This window comes from Cynocephalus volans, chromosome 11 (assembly GCF_027409185.1).
Source record: "Cynocephalus volans isolate mCynVol1 chromosome 11, mCynVol1.pri, whole genome shotgun sequence".
Taxonomy (NCBI): Eukaryota; Metazoa; Chordata; class Mammalia; order Dermoptera; family Cynocephalidae; genus Cynocephalus; species Cynocephalus volans.
In genome coordinates this window covers 48711991-48733615 of record NC_084470.1, presented here as the reverse complement: position 1 = coordinate 48733615, position 21625 = coordinate 48711991, and the positions used below count along the sequence as shown (strand labels likewise).

Here is a 21625-nt window from a genome sequence, read left to right as displayed (position 1 = left end):
GCCGGCCCCTCTTCCAAGTATTAAATTGAACTCTATGACATGAATATCACATAATAAAGTTGAACCAGATGAACTTAATGTCATTCTGAGATAAAAAATAATTTTTAAAAATCAGTTATTTCATATAATTCAAGCTAATAAAATAGCAACTCCACCCTTTCATTCTTACCCTGTTCCAATATCCTTTACAGCACTATCATCTTATGTACTATTTCTATATTGTCTGTACATAAGATCCTCAAAGATGGGGAATTTGTCTGTTGTCCACTGCTGGTCCTCAGTGTGCAGAACAGTTATTTGGCCCATTGTAGGTCCTCAGGACATATTTATCTAAATAATTAATTCTTCATATTGAATCCAGAGTGATCTTTTGAAAATACAAATTTGATAATGTCACTCTCACTGAAAACTCCCAATTGGTTTTCACTGATTTCAGAAGATGAGAATTCTTACGAAAGCCTATAACACCCTGCATGTTGGACCCTTACTTAGTTCTCTAGACTCATCTCACATTCCCTCTCATTTCAGTCCCTCTGCTGGTTCTATCATGAGGTCTACCTATGTTCTTCCTTGCTTTTCCTCCACTTCTGCATCGTTTATTCTGAGGCACTTTTGAATTTTGGCACAAAGCATCTCTTCTGGAGAAGCCATTTCTGACACCCCAGATTAGGTTGAGCCCCACTTCTTTTATGTCCTTATGGTAGCACATACCTACCCTGTTAGACTGTAATGTTACTTTTGTGAGATTGTCTCCCTTACCAGACAGTAAATTTCATGACAGAAAGAATCACAGCTTTCTTCTTGCTTCCCATTGGATCCCTAGCATTTAGGAAGCGTCTAGCACACACTAAAAGCTTAATTCTCATTTAAAAATATATATTAAGTGAACAGAAACTTTGAAATTCTAGCTTCTCAAGGGAAGAGATTCGGTTTTGTCACTGTGTTACTAGTGCCCAGGTATACAGCAGATGAATAATAGTTTACTGAATAAGCCATGATATGGGGGCTGATCTGTGGCTCACTCAGGAGAGTGTGGTGCTGATAACACCAAGGCCATGGGTTTGGATCCCTATATAGGGATGGCCAGTTAGCTCACTTGGGTGAGCGTGGTGCTGACAACACCAAGTCAAGGGTTAAGATCCCCTTACTGGTCATCTTTATAAAAAAAAAAAAAAGCCATGCTATGAAGGATATTTTATTACTCATTTATAATGAATATATAATGCATAAGAGCAATCACTTGATTATCTGTGGTTAGGTGTTCACACATAATTAAGACCTACACAAAGTCCCAAATTCTCCCCTCATCAACCTTTCCTCACCATTAAGACAAAAGAAAGTAATTTACACTTTGTTTTTCCCTCTGTTTATTCTCTGGTGGAGTAAATGGTTAGTTGCTCTAGCTAGGAGAATCCATGTTAAACCAGAATTAGCCATAAGTGAGATTTTTGTATCCTAACCAAAAGACCATGGCATTCTTGAGATGTTTAGAAACTTTATTTTTCAGTCAAATGAGAAGCCCTTGCATTCTTTTTCCTTTTACTTTGATAGCAATCTCTTTAAAAATATTTCAGTAGTCAGAGGATAAATTAAAATAGACACATACACAGGTTGTATGAATGAACAGGTTTATTAGGTCAGGATGACATAGAACAGAAAAAGCAAAAGCATAAGCAGAAAAAGCAAAAACATGACAAATGAATCACTTTCAACTGTGTTGATCCACAGAATTCTAAAATACACTTGTAATTTGAAACAAGTACCATGGCAAGCTTAGGAGCTATTATGAACATCTGCTAATTTAGGAAAGGGAGAGGAGCCAAATCAAATATAATAGAAATGAATTACTGCAAAACGGTAATTTTTTGATATAACGAAACATAAAAAGTAAAAACATAAAGAAAACAGCAAGGTGTTAATTTTCTAGTTTTAATAATGTATTATAGGTATGTAATATGGTATCAGTGGGAGAAACTGGGTGAATGGTACACAGAGCCTTTCTGTACTATTTTTATTTATTTTTATTTTTATTATTTATTTATTTATTTTTTTTAAAAGATGATCGGTAAGGGGATCTTAACCCTTGACTTGGTGTTGTCAGCACCACGTTCACCCAGTGAGCGAACCGGCCATCCCTATATGGGATCCGAACCCATGGCCTTGGTGCTATCAGCACCACACTCTACCGAGTGAGCCACGGGCCGGCCCTTCTCTGTACTATTTTTGCAACTTTTTGTGAGTCTATAATTATTTCTAAATAAAAAGGAAAAAAAATGACAGTAAGAAAAAACAGTAACTCTAGACAAAGAATTTTTAGAAAGAAAACTTAAAAGAAACATACACAGTCTAAGACAGTTACATTGCCAGGTTTCTATAGGCTTATAAGTAGTTAACTAAAATTTAAAAAATGCTGCCAACATTCCCAACACACACAAACACTTTACTAATACAAATATTAGGCTTTGAAAAGTGGCATCTATTTTCAATGCCTGAATTAATGATATTTCCAGATGTGTAAAAAGTGAAACATAGTATCATGTTTGCAGAAGACAACTTAATTTTGTGAAAACCACAAAAATGAGTATTTGCTCTTAAGAAAGGAAAAATTTTATCTCTTTGCATTATCAAAGAAAAATGTGAAGGATTTTTTATGAAAGGATCAAAAATGTACAAATCCTACCACCTCATCCCCCAAAACTGTACACTTGCAAAGTTTTGTTTTTCTTTTTCTTTTTTTAAAGATGACCGGTAAAGGGGATCTTAACCCTTGACTTGGTGTTGTCAGCACCATGCTCACCCAGTGAGCTAAACGGCCATCCCTATATGGGATCTGAACCTGGGGCCTTGGTGTTATCAGCACCACACTCTCCCGAGTGAGCCACGGGCGTCCCCAAAGTCTTCTTTCATTAATATTAATACATCCCCAGAGCAGCCAGCCCACAAAGACCTGGGGGCATTCACATGTCAGAATATTCTGTATAGATCTGGGAACACATACTTTGAGCTGGAAGAAATCACTTCGTGCAGGGAAATACTGCGCATCAAATAACTCAGGGTGATGTGTTTAGTCAGGACCCTCTTGGCAGTGACAAAATGTTAGCATCATACTTTATAACATTCTTGGCAGCATTCAAATAACATAACATTATAAACTCTTAAAACAAGTGGAGTAATTTTTTTTTTTTTGCCAAATAGATGGCAAATTTTCCATAAAGGAGAAGTAAAAAACAGAGAAGTTTCCTAACTGCTCCATATCACTCTACTTTAAAGTATATTTTCATGGTAAAAATTTCTAAAACCAATATAGAATTCTGTTTTGCTGAACACTCCACTTACTTTTCCCTTTTAAATATTAAAGCACAGCAGCATAGTGTAAAGGAAAAGGGGAATTAGGGCTAGATAGTCCTGAGTTCAAATTTTGGCTCTTCCAGCTGCTCATTTTGTTACCTTAGGCAAGTTACAATCTGTCCAACCTCAATGTCTTTGTTACTAAAATGGGTATAATAATATCTATATCTCAAGGTTAGTCCTGTTACTGGAAGGGATAATATATTTAAGTGCCTAGCACAATTCTGTGTAAACAGTAGGTACTCAATAAGCGTTATCTCCCTTCCAGTTTTCCCAAAAAGACGTTGCAAAATATTTCTCTTTATTAATTTGACATGAGCCAAAACAAGTGGCTAAGGAGTAAAATAAAAAGGGCAAGAGAATCTAACTTAATTTTACCCAGACAATCTTTCCATTAATTACGCAGTTAATATTTAATAAACATTGAGCTTGTTGGTATTATTCGGGTAACACATTAGTACCTGAATAGATCCTCTCCCTTGCAAGTCAGCTTTTTATCTTCAACTGATTTAGCAAAAGACGTCATTAATCCTTTCATTCAGATCATAACACAGTACAATCTATGGGGAAGATCAAGCTCTTGAGCTCAGGTAAGAATCATAGTTTTATTTACTCTATGGGCCTGAGAAAAGTAGTGAAACACAAAGAGAAACAGTGTCTCTTGAATCTCCCGTGTTAGTGCTAAAGCAACAGCCCCCACGAACTCTAAGAGAGCAAGGCTTCTGAAACCGCAGAGGGAGTAGGCAGCGCAGAAACAGCTCTTAGAAAGATTTAGTCAGGCTCTTAACATGGAATCTATGGGCTTAGCATTCAGGGGGTTCTGGAACCTATAGTCCCTGTGTGTAAAGTTGTGTCTATATGTATTTCGTGCCTTTTTAGATAGGAGGCTGCTCAACTATCACTTCCTTCCCGAGGTCTTCTTTAGGCATCCTATCCGGTCCAAGAGGCCTCGCTCACAAAATCTTTCTCATCCCTGTTTCCTGCCGAGCCTTACAACAATCTGTCATTACCTCGTTTGTTTAAGCCGGTCTACTCCATTAGAAAGTAAGCTTCTCAGAGCAGGACTCTGGTCTTTCCCCAGTGCCTTGAACCTGGTGGGCCTCGACAGCTACTTCTGGAATGAATGACAGGTCCGTGTCTATCAGATTTTTAACAGACTCAACCCTCCCTCTTTATATCCCCCCTTCTCCAAGCATTCTTCTCTGGAAATCATTTTAAAATCATGTGTTTTCACTTAGGAAACAAAGCTTTTAGCATTTCACCCACACTCAATCTCGCACACTCTTCCTACAGTCGAAGCGCCACCCCGGCCCACTTACCCAAGCCCAGGCTTAGAGGGAACCAGGGTAGGTGCCGCCTTGAACCTGCACACGTATCGATTCATACATATTACGGGCCCTGGTCCTGGGGTCAGAGAGGATGGGCAGGAACCTTGGGCCCAGAGGAACCTCCCACTAGGCTGCTCCGGGCTCCGCCCTACCGGCGACCGCGGCCACGCCCCGCCGTTCTCTCTCCCGCGGGGCCCCAACGGCTCGCAGGGGCACAGGAGGGAGGCAGGAGCATCGCCGCATGGGGAATCTCGCCGGCCAACCTGGCGGCAGCAGCTCTTGAGGAAGAGAACCGGGAGCTTCGCTTGGCTGGGTTCAAGCCCGGCCCGCGCCACTCCCGGGCCGCCGCGGCCACAATCGCTTCCGGGTGAGCGGGTCACCGACCCCCGTGGCCCCACCCCTCTGTCGCCGCCTCCGCCTGCCGCTCCTCCCGGGGGCCGGTTCCCGCTGTCTCAGCCGTGGCGCGGAGAGCACAGCGGATCGACTGACTGGCCGGTCGCTGGCGCTGGGAGCCGCCGCGTCCAGCCCGGCTCGCCTGGCCGGGGACCCAAGACCGCGTTGGTCCGCCGCGCCCGGCGCCCCTCGTCCCTCGTCTCTCGCCCCGGCGGGCGAGCTGCGCTCCGGCCCTTCCCAAGCGGAGCCGCAGCCACAGCCCACGGCCAGAGACAGGTAAGGGCCGCTTCTTCCGCTGGCCTGGTGGGAGCGGGTAGCTGGGAGTCCCCTTTCCGGCCTCCGCAGCCCCTTGAGATCCGCGCCGCCGCTGACCCCTTGCTGGGGGCCGGGCTTCCGTGGGGACTGGCCGGTCCCCGGCGGGCTCCCGGGCCGGGGTCGCCCCCTGCCTTTCGCATTCTCGGGCATCACGCGTGATTTCTAAAGCTCACCCTTCCTCCGCGCGGGGGAAGGTGTTACTCCCATTGCAGAAGAAATTAAGATGGGCAGCCGTCCCTCTGTTTCGGGTGTCCGAGGGTCCTTCTGCCTCTCCCGAGACGCCACACTCCCTTCGGTTCTGTCCCGTGACGAGCAGTCCAGGGAACGGTGTCAGGCGGGTGGAGGGCGTAGCATTTTTATGGGATTTTTTCCCTCCTCCCTCCTTGACCCGAACTGCAGCGCGGGCTTAACAGGCGCTTGCTAGAAGGGTCAGGGTTAATGCTTGACTAATATGAGTTGTTATTCACACTCAGATTGTTAAATTATATAGCTACAGTTAGGCCTGGCTTCCCTTTGCTGTGGATATCCAGCAGGAAGCAGGAGGACCTAAGAAAACTCACTTTTTCTTTCTTAGAGGGAAAAAAGTTGAAGTATTTGCTCTACTTTTTCCATCGTGGGAAATACAAATATCAGGCTGCTGAGACATGGCTAGGGAACTATTGTATCCTAAACTTTAACTGCACTTTGTAGCTCGTTTTCTTTGAGTTTCCATTTAATGACTCAGCACTCCTGCCTTAAGCAGTAGGTTAATTGACTAAAAGAGATATTTGAGGATAACTGTTAATTTTTTATGTTATCACAATGGGAAGAGAATGTGGGTGCAGTGATGGAACGAGAGAGATGGAGAACAGGGTAGGGATGGATAACTTCTTAATCAGTGTTTAAAGTGACATTATTTTTTTCAAGATAACATTTTCTTTTGGGGATGAATCTATGAAAAGGTGCAGTTGTTGGAGAACGCAAAGTGCTGCAGATGGAGTTCCTTAGCAGGGATTCCAAGTTTGCTGTGGTTTGGAAGTCTTGCAGAATTAACCCTGTTTAACCAACATCATGCTGTTTAACAAATACAGAGATGATGACCTAGTATTACACTCATGTAGAATAAGAATTTCGGAAAGTGTGATTCATTTAGGAAGTTAGGTCACTCACTTTGTGAATCATTGATATGGATCTTAAAATCGAAATAGAGGAAAGCTAAGTTTGTTTCTGCCTGTTTAATTAGAAGCCTTTGCTTATTTTATAGGAAGCGTTGTATTATGCTTTCTTTTGTCAGGTTTGTTGCTGGCTATTTATCATCATGAAATGTGGTAAGGAAAAAAAATTGAAGTTTTGCAGAATGGTTGGATTTAGAATAGTTCGTTCCTAAGTGGACTGTTGTGATTTTACACCCCCCCCCTTTTGTTTTTTTTTTGCCAGATTTGGAAAGATAAATGAAGGAGTCTAGAAGCAAAATCAATGTCAGTGGAAAGAAGAGCTACCATCACTAAGGTACGAAAAAGTTCACTGAAAGAATTTACACTATACAAAGTAGTCTTTTGAGTGGGAAGGCTCACCCATTTTTGTGATTCTGTTCTTAAAAATGTGGAAGAGACTAACTATACTGTTCTTATTTAAGTTCTCTTATAGAAGAAAGTGTGTATTAAAGTTGTGAATTATTGGAATGGATTCATTTTAAACTTGAAATAACTCTATTGCTGAAATGTAATTTGATCATTTTTGGCTTTCAAAATGTTGTTAGGCAAAATATCTTTGAAATCACAGAGTTCTTGATACTCTTAGCCTTGCTTTTCTTTTTCTTCTTTTTTGAATTCAGTTTATTTTACCTTGATCACATATAAAGAACGTTAGTTCAAAAGTAGTGGCAAGTTTATCCAGTTGGTCTTTCTTAACAAATTCCTTTAATTCTTTGACTTGGATACCTTTTTTACTTGGATATCCATTCTTATATTCTGTGTTCCCTAATGTTGCTTTTGATTTTTGTCCAGCTAGTAGTGACTTAAGAGTTTCAATTCCCTGTGAACATAGATTGTCTTTTGGAAAATCCCTTGTGGAAACCACCATAATTGACAGTCTTGATAGGTAAATACGAAAAGGAAACCTTCTTAGGTCAGGATTTGAGCATCTCCATAATGAAGAAAAAGTGATATGGAAGATATACAGTATTTGGCAAAGTATCTCTCTCTCAAAACAAAAACAGATCTTTACTAGAAATGAATTTAGCAAGAGGGAGGGAGCAATATTCTTGCACAGCTCTTTGTGAATTGTTTACCCTGTTCCTGGTGTGAAAGGGAACAGAGTTGTTGATGTATAGGAAAAAAAAAAAATTCTCCTTACAGTGTGCTGGGAATGTTGATGAGGATCGCTTAAAAAGAAAATTCTTCTGTCCTTAACTTAGCACCTACAAAATAGGGGTCAACCCCCCACAAAATAGTGTCCAAGTCATAGCCTTTTCCTTTTAGGTAGTTGCGTTCTCTCTGGAGAATCTGAATGGAGAAATGGTCCCTTAACTGAGAAAATTACTACCTTATCCAGTTTCCAAATAAAGAATAAGCTCTGTGACCATCATTCAAAACCGAACTTTTAAAACTTTAGAAGCAAGAAATTGAGCAAAATTTGTCTTGTGAGTAAAATAACTTAGTGTTTCTCCATTTCTCTAAGATAATAGATAGGACACCTTTGGAAATGATTTTTTGGTGTTGCATATTGCACTTTTACTTTTAAAACTGCGGATTACAATAGAATAGATTTAAAAGGAATCAAACACTAGGCTAAAAACTGGGTTTATCCTATGTTATACTTTTTAATTTGTTCTGTTATTTATTTATTTTGGTGGGGAGGGCCGAGAAAACTCTATTTCTTGGAGAAATTCTGAGACTTGCTGCATGTGTATGCTTTTGTTTTAGTTTAGTGGTAGGGAAAGCAGTAGATAAAAGTAGAGGTGGTTAGGAAGGGGGAAAAATGGTATACAAAGAAAGATAATGCTTACTTCATGGGTTCAATAGATGTTTGTGGGACTTTCTAAAATTGATACAACATTTAAAAAGAAAATGTTACGTGATGAAAAGGAAGTCTTTCTACCACAAACTCCCAGCCTTTCCTTTCTCATCCTTTAATCCAAGCAACCACTGTCATTGATTTCATGTATATCCTCTTCAAATTTTATATTACATATAGTTATATACATTTAAGAGAAATATCCTGTACCTTTCATTTTTACCCTCGATATATCATACAGATCTTTCTATATTAGCACGTATGTCAATCTCATTTGTTTTTAAAAGACTGGATGTCCTGCCTAGTGTAGATGAACCATAATTTATTCATTTTTCATAATTTATTTTATCACTCCCTACATTTAGGTTTTTTCTCCTTTTACAGACACTGCTATAATGAACAACTTGTATATAAGGCTTTATACTGGTTCAGAAGTATGTATATGGAATGTATTTCCGAAAGTGTGACTGTAAGGTTGGAACTTAAGTAGTGAAAATTTAAAATTTTATTTCAATTCTGTATTGGGCTTTATTTTATAATAGAAGTGAACTTCTTTCTTAGGCATGCAGAAGGAGAAAGGAGCACTTATTTACTTTGTATTCTTTATCCATCTCTCCATTAAAGAAATAATTGCAAATGTATTTTATAAGGCAATTTAAAACATTTTAGAGTGTCAGATGGTTAATTTTATTTGTGCTGGTAAGAGTTGAAATACTGTAGTTTGAAGACTGGTGCTGTCATATGTAAACCATTTATGTTTCCTAATAGTGAAATAGCTACATCTTGTAGTAGGTTGATTGTTTCAGAATTTTATGACCAATTGCAATTGAAAACATTGTATATCATTTAACTTCTTGCCCTGCTGAAGTCTGCTACTATATTTTTAGTCACAAGAGAAATTAATAGCCCGCCTTCCCTCTTCCACATCCTAGTCTATTCACTGTAAAATAAACCTCTGTGGAGCTTTAGATCCAAAAATCCTTTTGCACACCTGAGTGCTACTGATAGATTAATTCTCAAGGCAGGAAGTAGGTATTCAGTATAAAGGAGGTTTAAATTTTTAATTTCAATGTTATGCAGGTCACTCCTGGCCAGGAAGAGGTTCAGGATTCTTTGTACTTTTGAAATGAGAGCGATTAGAGAAAAAAAAAATGAAGTGTTGAGGGGCTGAAGTATGATGAAGTTGGAATTCGTGAGTGACATTTTCCTTGGCTGGTGTCCAGGGTCTATTTTGAGGCCTTGTCAAAGCTCGCCTACCACATAACTGTAATCTGGCCTGGCCCTGCTGCAAGTCAGGAAGACCTGTGGTTTAGGAAAAGTGGCAACCACAGCAGAGGGAGTTATAAAGGGCATTTGCCTTCAGAAGATGAAGGCTAAGTTTTGGGGTGAAAAATCTGCATATATATCCTAGGAACCAAGTTTTTGTCTTCCTTTTTTTGGAGGATGATTAAGGAAAACAAAGGAGGGAAGTTTTTTAGAAAAATGTGAAAATGTGTACAATGAGGAGCACAGGATTATACCAGCATTGATGTTATGTTCTGGTTATGTGAGAGTGTTTGCTAAGCCTCAGTCAAATATTTTACAACAGGAGAAAAACATTACTGTTAGTGGTATAGGGAGGCCATACCCCTTGTTAAATAGCAGTCCAATTCAGGGACCTTTACACTTGTCACTGGGATCAAAAAGACTCTTAGAATGATGGGATTTTTTATAGGATTATTTTGAGTTCAGACAGATAAGTTAGCATCTTCCCAAATTCTCACTTTGTTTTTCCCAAAGAACTTTGTAGTATCATGTACAGCATCATTAATTATAACTTTATTTTTTAAATTTATTTTTTAATTGAAACGTAATTGGTTATATGTATTTGTGAGGTACAACTTTTTTTATTACCAGATGCTATCTCCCAGCATAGTTGTGTCCTTGTACCATACAGTATCTCATGAAAACTTTGATATTTTCTGTACTTAGTGAGTGAAATGTTTGAGATTAAAGTTCTTTAACTGATGTCACCTCTTGGGCTGGATAGCTGTAAAAGAACTTGGTGTTCCACCCTTTGACCAAGGTTCATGTCACTGTATTTAACTGCAGCTTTGTATTACAGTCAAGGTTGTTTGAAGAATTGGCATACAGACTTAATTTGCAAATGCAAGCCTGAAGATGGTTTCTTTTTCTTTTGCTATAGATTAGGTTGTGACTTCAGGAAATTTAGTTGTTCCTTGCGCTCAGAAATTTGGATTGTTAGCATTTTATGGTAATGATGATGATGGTGATGTATTTAGGATTCATTGTGAGGAGAAAAAATAAACTGTAGTGGTTTTTTCTTCCTTATTCCTACTATCTGGTTTATTCCTATTATCCGTTCTTTGTCTCAGCCTTCTCTTTCTCTTCCCCCCACACCCCCACCCACAAAAATCCAAGGGTGGACAAGAACAGAAGAAGAGACAGTGGTAAAGAAGTTAGGAAAAGCCTTGCAGTGCATATCAGGGTATTTGTACTTAAAGAATCATAGTTCTTTTTACATTGCTTTCATTTTGAACCCTGTATATCTTAGTGTTCCTTCATTAAAAACAAATTTTTAATTAGTTTTGATGTAACATATCTTTACTGCTTTAGGAAACAAATTTAATTTTTAAGTTACTTGTTCTGAGCACTTTGCTGTTCTATTTGTTATTCATTATATATAACATCTGCACTTTTCTAGGAGAAACATTTTAACAAGTAGGAGCAATCTTATGACTTTGTTTTATAAGTTAAATAGTGTATACTATATACAGAGTATATTAAAATATTTATTTTCCTGTTAAATGGTTTAAATTATTTATATATAACAAAAAACTGAGCACAGTTAGTAAGCATGCATGTTTATATTCTTAAAAATTTCAGTATTTCAGTTAAGTGACCCAGGGATTATAGGACTAAAGGTAGAGAAAGATTTTAGTTGTAGATTAAATGTTTTTTTCCCTTGTCATGGATGATGCTGTATCTAGGTGGAAAGCTAAAGAAATGAGAAGGTCATTGTGCTCCTTGTCTTGCCAAACTCATCCTTTGCAATTCATCTAAAGTTTTTTGTTTTTTAATTGTGGTAAAATATGGGTAATGTAAAATTTACCATGTTGACCTTTCTCTTTCATTTTTTTTTTATTGTGGTGAAATATACATAACATTAAAGGAACCATTTTAAGTGTTTAATTCAGTGGCATTAAGTATGTCCACATTGTTGTGCAGCCATCACCACCATCTATCTGCAGAACTTTTTCATCATCCCACACAGCAGCTCTGATGGCTAAATGATAACTCCTCACTCACCATAGCCCTTGGTAACCACTGTTCTAAATTTTGTCTCTGTGAACTTGACTTTTCTAGGTACCTCATACACAGGGAATCATGTAATATTTGTCTTCTGTGTCTGGCTTATTTCACTTAGCATAATATCTTCAAAGTTCATCCATGCTGTAGCTTAAATCAGAAATTCATTCCTTTTGTAGGCTGAATAATATTCCATTGTATGTATATACTACACTGTTTATCCTGTCATCCATTGATGGACATTTGGGTTGTTTCCGTCTTTTGGCTATTGTGAATAATGCTGCTATGAACATGGGTGTACAAGTACCTGTTCGAGTCCCAGCTTCAGTTCTTTAATGTATATACCCAGAAGTGGAATTGCTGGGTCATAGAGTAATTCTATGTCTAATTTTTTGAGGAACCACCGTACTGATTTCCACAGCAGCTATACCATTTTACATTCCCACCAGTAGTGCACAATTTCCAATTTCTCGACATCCTCGCCAACAATTATTTTGTTTTCTTTTAAAAATTTTATTATTGTTATTTTTAATAAAAGCCACCCTAATGAGTGTGAGGTGGTATTTCATTGTGGTTTTGATTTGCACTTCCCAGTGATGTGTAATGTTGAGCATCTTTTTGTGTCCTTTTTGGCCATTTGTATATCTTCTTTGGAAAGTATCTATTTATGTCATTTGCCCATCTTTCACTTGTTTTTTTGTTTGTTGTTGTTGAGTTGTAGAAGTTCTTTCTATATTCTAGATATCAATCTCTTATTGGCTATATGATTTGCAAATATTTTCTCCTATTCCGTGGGTTGTCTTTTTACTTAGATGATAGTGTACTTTGAGGCACAAAGTTTTTAATTTTGATGAAATACAACTTACATATTTTTTCTTTTGTTGCCTGTGCTTTTGGTATCATGACCAAGAAATCATTGCCAAATTCAATGTCATGAAGCTTTTCCTGTATGTTTTCTTCTAAGAGTTTTATAGTTTTAGCTTATGTGTTCAGTTCTTTGATCCACTTTGAGTTTACTTTTGTATATGGCATAAGGTAAGGGTCCAGCTTTATTCTTCTGAATGTGGATGTCCAGTTTTCCCAGAGCCATTTGTTGAAAAGACTGTCCATTCTCCATTGATTGATCTTGGTACTCTCATTGGAAATCATTTGACTGTATATGTGAGGATTTATTTCTAGGCTGTCTATTATATTCTTTTGGTTTATATGCCTGTCTTTATGCCAGTAACTCACTGTTTTGATTACCGTGTTGTTTTATGGTAAGTTTTGAAATCAGGAAGTATGAGTCTTCCAACTTTTTTTTTTTTTTTTCATGATTGTTTTGGCTGTTTGCAGTCCCTTGCTTGAGATTCCATATGAATTTTAATTTTAGTATGGGTTTTTCTATTTCTACAAAAAAACCTGTCATTGAGATTTTGATAGGAATTGCATTGAATCTGTAGATTACTTAATAAGTAGTACTGACATTTTAACAGTATTAAGTCTTCCAATCCACAAACATGGGATATCTTTTATTTTTATCTCCTTAATTTCTTTCAGTAATGTTTAATAGTTTTCAGTGTACAAATCTTTTGTTTCCTTGGTTAAGTTTATACCTAAGAATTTTTTTTTTATTCTGTTGCACATGGAATTGTTTTCTTGATTTCCTTTTTGGATTGTTCATTGTTAGTATATAGAAATGCAACTCCTTTTTTGTATCCTGAATCTTTGCTGAATTCATTCATCCAAAGTTTTGAAAGTTGATGTACCTAGGGCTGGCTGGTTAGCTTAGTTGGTTAGAGTGCAGACTTGTAACACCAAGGTGAAGGGTTCAATTCCCCATACCTGCCATCCTCCAAAAAAAAAAAAATTGATGTACTAGTTTTCTATGCTATATGACTAATTGTATTAACTTAGCAGCTTAAAACAACATATATTTTATTATCTCAGTTTCTGTGGGGCAGGAGTCTGTGCGAATGGCTGAGCTGGGTCCTCTGCTTAGGGTCTGCAGTCACTGTTGAGGCTACTATAATTAAGGTGTTGCCTGGGCTGAGTTCTCACCTGGAGACTTAATGGGTGAAAACTCTGCTTCCAAGCTCACTTAGATTATCGCCAGAATTAATTTCCTTGTGGTTTTAACACTCAGGTTTCTTATTCACTAGAGGTCACTTGGTGTTCTAGAGGTAGCCTTCAGCTCCTAAAGGCTGCTCTCAGCTCTTAGAGGCAACCTGCAGTTGTTCCTGACCCAGTTGTGATTCTCAACATGACCACTTCATCAAGCCATTAAGGAGAGTCTCTAGAGCAAGCCTGCTAGCAAGACAGTCTTATATAATGTAACATAAACATGGGAGTAACATCCTATAGCCTTTGCCATATTTGGATTGTTCATATTGGTTAGAAATAAGTGACAGATCCTGCACACATTTATGGGGAGGTATTTACACAAAGGTGATAAGAGTGGGAAGCCGTCTTAGAGTTTGTCTGCCATAGCTGGTTACAAAATAGCACATTCTTTATAAACCCATTTTTTTTTTTTTTTTTTTTTTTTTTTTTTTTGTCTTTTTCGTGACCGGCACTCAGCCAGTGAGTGCACCGGCCATTCCTATATAGGATCCGAACCCGCGGCGGGAGCGTCGCGCTGCCAGCGCAGCACGCTACCGAGTGCGCCACGGGCTCGGCCCTATAAACCCATTTTTGTTTAAAAAATATGTATGCTATTAAAATAGGCATATCTTTACATTATGGGAATTACTGATTGTTGTGTTATTTTATATTTATTATTTCCTCCCACTTTCCTTTCCTATAACATTCCTATTGTGAAATTTTAAATAAATATTTGGTGTTTTCATCATAACTAAATTACTTTTACTGCTCAGCCAAGTAGTGTATCATGATTGTTTTCTTTCCTGTTTAACTTTCAGTTTTTTTCAGGGGGTTAAAAGTTGCTTTTTAAAATTTGCACAGCCTTCTATTCATCTATTGCTTTTTTCTTTTTCTTTTTTTTTTTTGTCGTTTTTTCGTGACCGGCACTCAGCCAGTGAGTGCACCGGTCAGTCCTATATAGGATCCGAACCCGCGGCGGGAGGGTCGCCGCGCTCCCAGCGCAGCACTCTACCAAGTGCGCCACGGGCTCGGCCCTATTGCTTTTTTCTCTACATACTCCAACAGAATTTAAAAGAGTCTATTCTATCCATTCATCTATCTATTTAGATATACTAATTTATGATATAAATTTATAAATTATAAAATAACTAAATTATTTTGAGCAAAATAGTTTGTGAAATATAAAGAAATATAAAACAAAAACACAATTTTAGGAAGAATAATAAAATGGGCACCTGTTGTTTCACTACTTAGTGGCTTTTCATGGATTTCTTAGTTTGTGAGTAGGTGGGGCTGGTCAATTTTGAGCTTCCCTGGGGCAGGGGTATGTGTTTTGGGAGCAGGGTAGATGATTTGAAGGGGGCTGGGGCGATACCACATTTCAATGTCCAGACTTTCACCTAACCTCCCACTTCTCACTCTATCTTCATCCCCAACCATTTCCCCTTCCATTCCCCAGAGCCACTTTGGTCTCTAGGAGCTTCTGGTATCCTGTGGAATAGTAGATGAAGTTGGAGTTGAGGTAATTGCTTGGCTATGGAGAGGGGACCTGGAGGTCTAAAACTTAAAATATAAAGACTTTTAAGTATTTTTTGTTTTTTTGCCCAGGGAGCTCACCTGTACCATTTAAAAATACTGCACAGTTCTTTTTTTTTTATATTTGCATTTCTGGGAGCTTTAATGTAACTGATAAAAAAACAATGGTTAGATGCCTTGAAGTAGGTGGCAATGCCTTAACCGTATGTGTGTTGCCAGGCCTGAGAGCCTCTTCCATTCTTGTCAAGGGGAGTGCTAACCTTCTCTTCTTTCATAGGATACCTGCACAGTTCTTTAGTATAAGATAACCTGCTTCTTGTTAGATTCACTCTCTAGAGGTACTTGGGTTGTAACTTTGACTGTTTTGCAATGTGTATTATCTCTTCTCTGTTTACTTTCTATCTTTCAAATATTTATTTATTTATTAATTCTTTTAAAAGATGACCTGTAAGGGGATCCCAACCCTTGACTTGGTGTTGTCAGCACCATGCTCTGCCAAGTGTGCCAACTGGCCATCCCTATACAGTGATCCAAACCCATGGCCTTGGTGTCATCAGCACCTCATTCTCCCAAGCAAGCCATGGGTTGGCCCTTAAAATATTTATTGAAATTGCTAGTCTCTAATTGTCTCCATTGTCTTTGTGGGTTTATTACTACTATGGCCGCCCTCCCCACACCACGAACAGTTACATTTTAATGAAGTTTAAGGAATAAAATGTGATAACTGTGGCTAATCTTCCGTTTAACTGGAACTTAATTTTTTTATTAGAATAACAGCTATTTATTTTGAAGGAAATATTAATGATTTCTATTGGAAATTATGTTCATATATGTGTATAAATTAAACTTTGAATATGAATTTAAAACATTAAGCTAAGAAGTTGAGATGAGCTATTTTATTAAATTTTTTTAAGTTTATTAATATATATTTTTTACATTCTATGATGTTGTGGAGCAGTTGGGGGATAGGGGGAGGGTAAAGGGGAAGGAAATAAGGTGGGAGAAGGAGGAAGGAGGAAGGGTGGGGTTGAGGCCTGTGGCACCCCCCTTATTACTGCATGGGAGACCAGGGGGCTTCCAGCATGGCTTGGTCATTGCTGAACTGGGTGCAGATGTCAGAGGGGTGTGACTGAAGCCCCCCTCCCCCACCACTCCAGCTCGGGAGCCTGGGGTGCTTCCTGCAGTGGTTGTCACTGGGCTGGTTGTGGGTGTTGGGGTGGCATGGCCAAGGCCCTTGAACCCCCACTGCCCTGACTTGGGAGAGCCCGAGGCGCTTCTTGCAGCAGCTTGGTGGTCATCACTGGCTGGTTCTGAGTGTCAGTGGGGTGTGGCTGAGGCCCCCAGGACTACCCTTTCCTGGCTTGGTAGCCATAGGGACTTCCTGTCCTTCTAGGTTATATAGGTGTTTTTTGGTAATGTGAGACCTTTACTAGTTAATATCAAACTTTGTCTCTGGTCTGTGGGTATTTTGTTTTTTCTTTCAGTTCTGTGTTGTATTATTTGCTGTTCCTACCACTTAAACTCTGTGCTGGAACTAATTTGTTGTCCTTTGCTTAGTTCTAAAATGGGGGAACTTCCTGTGGGGACGAGTTCTTGAGCTCTGTGGTTGAGCTAAATTGTTGCTTTGTTGCTGATTCCCTGGGGAAAGCTTTTTGTGCAGCTCAGGTTTTAACCATTGACTTCATAGGTACTTCTGGGTCTAGTGAGATCTGGTACCGCTGGGTTATGTAGAAACTCTGGCCTGGGCCTGAGGCTTTTCAGCAAATTGCACCCCCTGCAGTTTTATATTCCTGACCAGTCTCTACTGAATGGTCCTATGCTGATTGGGGGGCAGATCAGCTGTCCTTGCTGTGCCCCAGTTCTCCCCTGGCGGGTCCATCTCTACTGTCTCCCGCACTCCAAACACTTCCCATGGGGTGGGCCCTGTGCAGGTCCCTTGCGATGACTCACTGGCCTCTGAGTGGTTCCTTTTTTTCAGTTGTTGTGGCTCCTTGCTCCAGTGTGGGTCCACAGGAACCCTATTAGTAGTCTTGCTGGCCTGGGGGCCACCAAGTCCCTCTTCTCCCCTGTAGACTCCAAGCAACTTCATCCGAAGGGCACAGCTGCGCCTTTTGCCAGCTCCTGCTCCGTGTGCTTACCAGGGTCAGCCTTCAAGTGTCCGGGGCTTAAAATGGTTGGAGCGGTTCTTTCTTTCTCTCATCATGGCTTGTCCTGCCTTCATGTACTCCATAGGTCTCTCCTCCTCTTCCTCTGAGCTCTAGCGACCCCAGCTTGGCTGTTGTTGCTTTTTAATAGTTGTAAATTGGTTGATTTGTGGGAGAGAGTGATGCTGGGGACCATCTATTCTGCCATCTTGACTGGAAGCCCCTATTTAATCTTTAAAATTAGAATTTTTGAGGACTTAGCTTTTCTATAATAAAAGATTAAAACAAAACAAACAAACAAAAAAAACCAACCAAATGCGAATTTAGTGATGGAATATTACTAGTTCTCATTCATTTAACATTCATTGAACATCTTGCTGTGTGCCTGGTACCTGACATAAAAACATGGATAAGGTACAGAGTTTGAGGCTTGCCTTAAAAGCATTTTCATTATTAGAAAACTGTGTATGTGTCTTTGTGTATGTGTGTGGGTGGGAGGTAGTGTGGTGGTAGATGAGCAGGTATTTTCTCTTTATTTTTATAAAAAGGAGCCAAATGCTCATATTAGGTGTTTTATCAGCAGAAATAATGTATCTAAAGTGGAACTTGTTGCATGTGTCTTTAGATTGGGGTGGTACTTGGAGTCTCTGCTCACAGCTGTGCTGTCAGCTCAGCTCTTTTCTAATCATTCCCTCACGAACATTATACTTGCATTATATCTTGCTGACTTCTTCCTTTTATTGATATCTTGCCTACCATTTTAGGGCATTACTTTGCTTTTTTTTTTTAAACTTTCTATCTAACACAAATTTTAGTTACACAGACCTGAGCAGCATGACTCAAGAGAGGAAAGATATTGGTATCTTCCTTTCTGCAACAAAAGTACCACATGCCACTGCTATTTTTTTCCCCAATGAGTGAGATACGTAGGTGGAAGGAATCATAGAGGTCTTTAGGGAAAACTGAAAATTTCAAAGGATTTTGCTCTGATAACGAAAACTTGTAGACTTGAAAGTTGATGTTTTTTCCAGGACTTCAGAGGATGTTAATTGTTGCTTTTTTGTCCTAAAATTGACCTGTTGATTCTTGAGTTAGGTTTTTCATTTTATAACATTTTAAGGTTAATCTAATGGTGTTCATTCTATTTAAAATTGGCAGTGTGTTTCTTCTCATTTACTTCAAATTCTGTTTTGTCTGTGGTTAGTGATGGTTAAAGTGAAATGTTAGAAAATATGGTTTTTCCAGACCCACATAAGTTTTTATAGTTCTACTTTACAATTGCTCTGACAGACTAAATGGATCTTTCCCCATTATCAGCTTATTAATACAGTTTCAAAGTTGGTTATTCTTACAAGTTTATATTTTCATACTATGAAGTAACCTCATAATTGTAACTTTTAACTAAACTTTTAAAAAACTTACTTTTTGATAAGGCGATTATCAATAGTATTTAAAGCATGAGAAAAGGTAAATTTTTTTTAATGTATTGCCTTGTTCATTCATTATTCATATGTGCAAAGTTTTACGTATTTGCAGTCATGGTTTACGTGTCATTTTGTCATCTTTTGTACCTTCTAGGCATATCAAGCTTATTTCTTTCCTTGTTTCCCACAAGTTTTCTAATGCTGCCATTTTATTACATCATTATTGATTGACCATGACTTAATAGAGCTATCGTTGTCAAGTTGGGCCATTTTCAATTTTGTGTTTTGTTTTATTGTAGATTAAAAGGTAATCAAAATGTTCATTTTTATCCATGTAATTTTTTTCTTTTGTTGTGTTATATTCTAAGTTTTATTTGTGTTCACATTAGAATATAGTTAATATGAATATTGTCAATAGAGTTCTTCCATGGTCAGAAGGAGAGCCTAAGATCTAGGGCTAATTTAAATTCTTTATCCTTTGGGATTTAATTCTGGTACCTTCAGTTTTATTATTAGTAGCAGAGGTCAATTACATGCCTCTAATGTGTTTGTTTTGATTTTCTTTTGTTTTGGTGGAGGAAGTATTTCAGTAATAATTCCGTATACCTCAGAAGTTGTGCAGTTTGGCAAGAGGACTTCCAGAACCCATAATGTTGCTGTATGTTTAGTTAATTGGTAATAGTAAAGAATTCCTTCCCACTAAGCATGCAGGTGTGGTGTTGGATTATATTTCTGTTTGAAAATGTGCAATCCCTGACCTACCCAACCTTGGCTCAACTGAAGACTAAATTTAGCCAAGGGATTTACTTCTGAGTCTTACTTTGACACTTTCTGTTTTGTTACTGTGATTTTAGGTCTTTTTTTTTTTTTTTGGTGTCAATGATAATATATATTTCCATAGCACTTTACAATTTGTAGAAACTTTTGTATCCTTTTGATCCTCAAAATGAGCTGTGTCATAGGAATAAATTTAATAAAAGAAGTGCAAGACCTGAATGTTGAAAACACAAAACATTGTGGAACTATATTAAAGAAGACCTAAGTAATTGTGAAGACATCCTATGTCCTGGATTGGAATCTTAATATTTTTAAGATGGCAATACTCCTCATATTGATCTATAGATTCATTGTAATCTCTATCAGAATCCCAGGTGCCTTTTTTTCTTCTTTTCTCCTTTTTTTCCGGGTTTTTTTTTTTTTTACAGTAAGTGACAAGATGATTCTAAAATTTATATGGAAATACAAGGATGCAGAGTAGCCAGACAATTTTAAAAGATGAACAAAGTTGGAGGACTCACTTTTCCCAATTTTAAAACTTGCTACAAAGCCATGTCAATCAAAATGGTGTGGTACTGGTATAAGGGTAGGTAGACATGTAGATCAATGAAATAGAATTGAGTGACCAGTAATAAACCCTTAATTTTATGGAAAGGTGGCAAGACAATTTAACAGGGGAAAGAATAGTCTTTTTAACAAATGGTGCCATTACAAGTAGATATCCACATGCAAAAGAATCAGGTTGAATCCCTGCTTTACACCATTTACAGGAATTAACTCAAAAAGTGTCATAGACCTAAATATAAGAAGTAAAACTGTAAAACTCTTAGAAGAAATGTTTTTTTTTTGGATATGATACCAAAAGAAGCAACAAAAGAAAAAAATAGATAAATTGGATTTCCTCTAAATAAAAACTTGTGCTTCAACGAACACCATTAAGGAAGTATATGTAGAGATAACATAAGTACTTTCTCTCTGACCTCTTTACCACTTTTATTTTCCCATTGTTCTCTTTTGCTTGCTTACAAGGCAATGACAGTGCTATGTAAATAGTGCCTTGCAAATTCTCAGTAGATATTTGTTGAAAATGGAAAAATTAAAGCTATATGATACATTTCATTTTATAAAAATTTTCTAATATTAGGGCGTCCATATTAATTGCATTTTAATATCTTAAGGTACTTTGAATATCAGATTGTTTCATGTTTCAGCAAAAATTCTTAGTATGGCTAATTGTATCATACTGTGCATGCTGGAGGAAATAACTTGAGTATATTTGTGTTTAGTTAAGTATGAAATTGTAAAGAAAGGCAAGGGTTGCCTTTTTGTCAATTTCATAAGCTAACTACGTAAAAGAGGTAGTTAATTCAAGACACTTTAAACATTTATTGAGTGCTTTATAGTTTGTTAAATGCTTGCATTTGTCTTAATTTGAGCCTCACATTAACCATGTTAGATAGATGAGACAGCTGTTATTTCTGCTCTATAGATGAAGAAACCGAGGCCTAGGAAATGGGAAGGGCAATACAGAAAGCAGCAGTGCAATCAGTTGAACTCACATTCTGTCACTTTAAATTTTGTCCAGTGGCAACAACTTCAGTCACAGTAAGTCACTAGTTCAGGTGCCATTCCAGATCCTGGGATTTATGAATAACTACCAATGTTTTATTGTGCAGACTCCCTTTAACTGTGATGACAGCTCAGATGCAAAAACATACCACAACAATATTTTGAGTTCTCCATGATGCAGTACTTAGATATGAAGGAACTGTATCTGTCAGGATCCAGACAGGCATAGAACTAAGTGTACTATCTTTAGAATGTGACATACTGATACTACATGTACATTCTGTTTTTATAAAAGTGAACCATATCCTGATTGAAGTGCCACTTTTAATGAGGCAAAATGCCTGTTGTTTTATGTATTATATGAGAAGCTCACTGGAGAAGAGAAAGCCTTATTGATGTATCTATT

General features: G+C 38.1%; 1 protein-coding gene and 1 non-coding gene across 8 annotated transcripts in view; one reads left to right on the top strand and one right to left on the bottom strand.

Annotated features, from left to right (window-relative positions):
* The first annotated feature begins 4895 nt into the window (after nt 1-4895).
* The window catches only part of LRRFIP2 (LRR binding FLII interacting protein 2), a 102635-nt gene continuing 85905 nt past the window's right edge, over nt 4896-21625 (top strand). For 4 of the 7 annotated variants that reach the window (XM_063114791.1, XM_063114789.1, XM_063114790.1 and 1 more), the window contains exons 1-2: nt 4897-5345; nt 6801-6872. The gene's annotated coding sequence lies outside the window, so the exon portion shown is untranslated. Of the gene's footprint in view, nt 5346-6622; nt 6692-6800; nt 6873-21625 lie in introns of those variants that run through there. The other 3 variants (XM_063114793.1, XM_063114792.1, XM_063114788.1) reach the window with 3 other exon arrangements.
* On the bottom strand, nt 15462-15587 carry LOC134391444 (U6atac minor spliceosomal RNA). The gene has a single exon (XR_010024981.1). It is a non-coding gene; the product is annotated as a U6atac minor spliceosomal RNA (small nuclear RNA).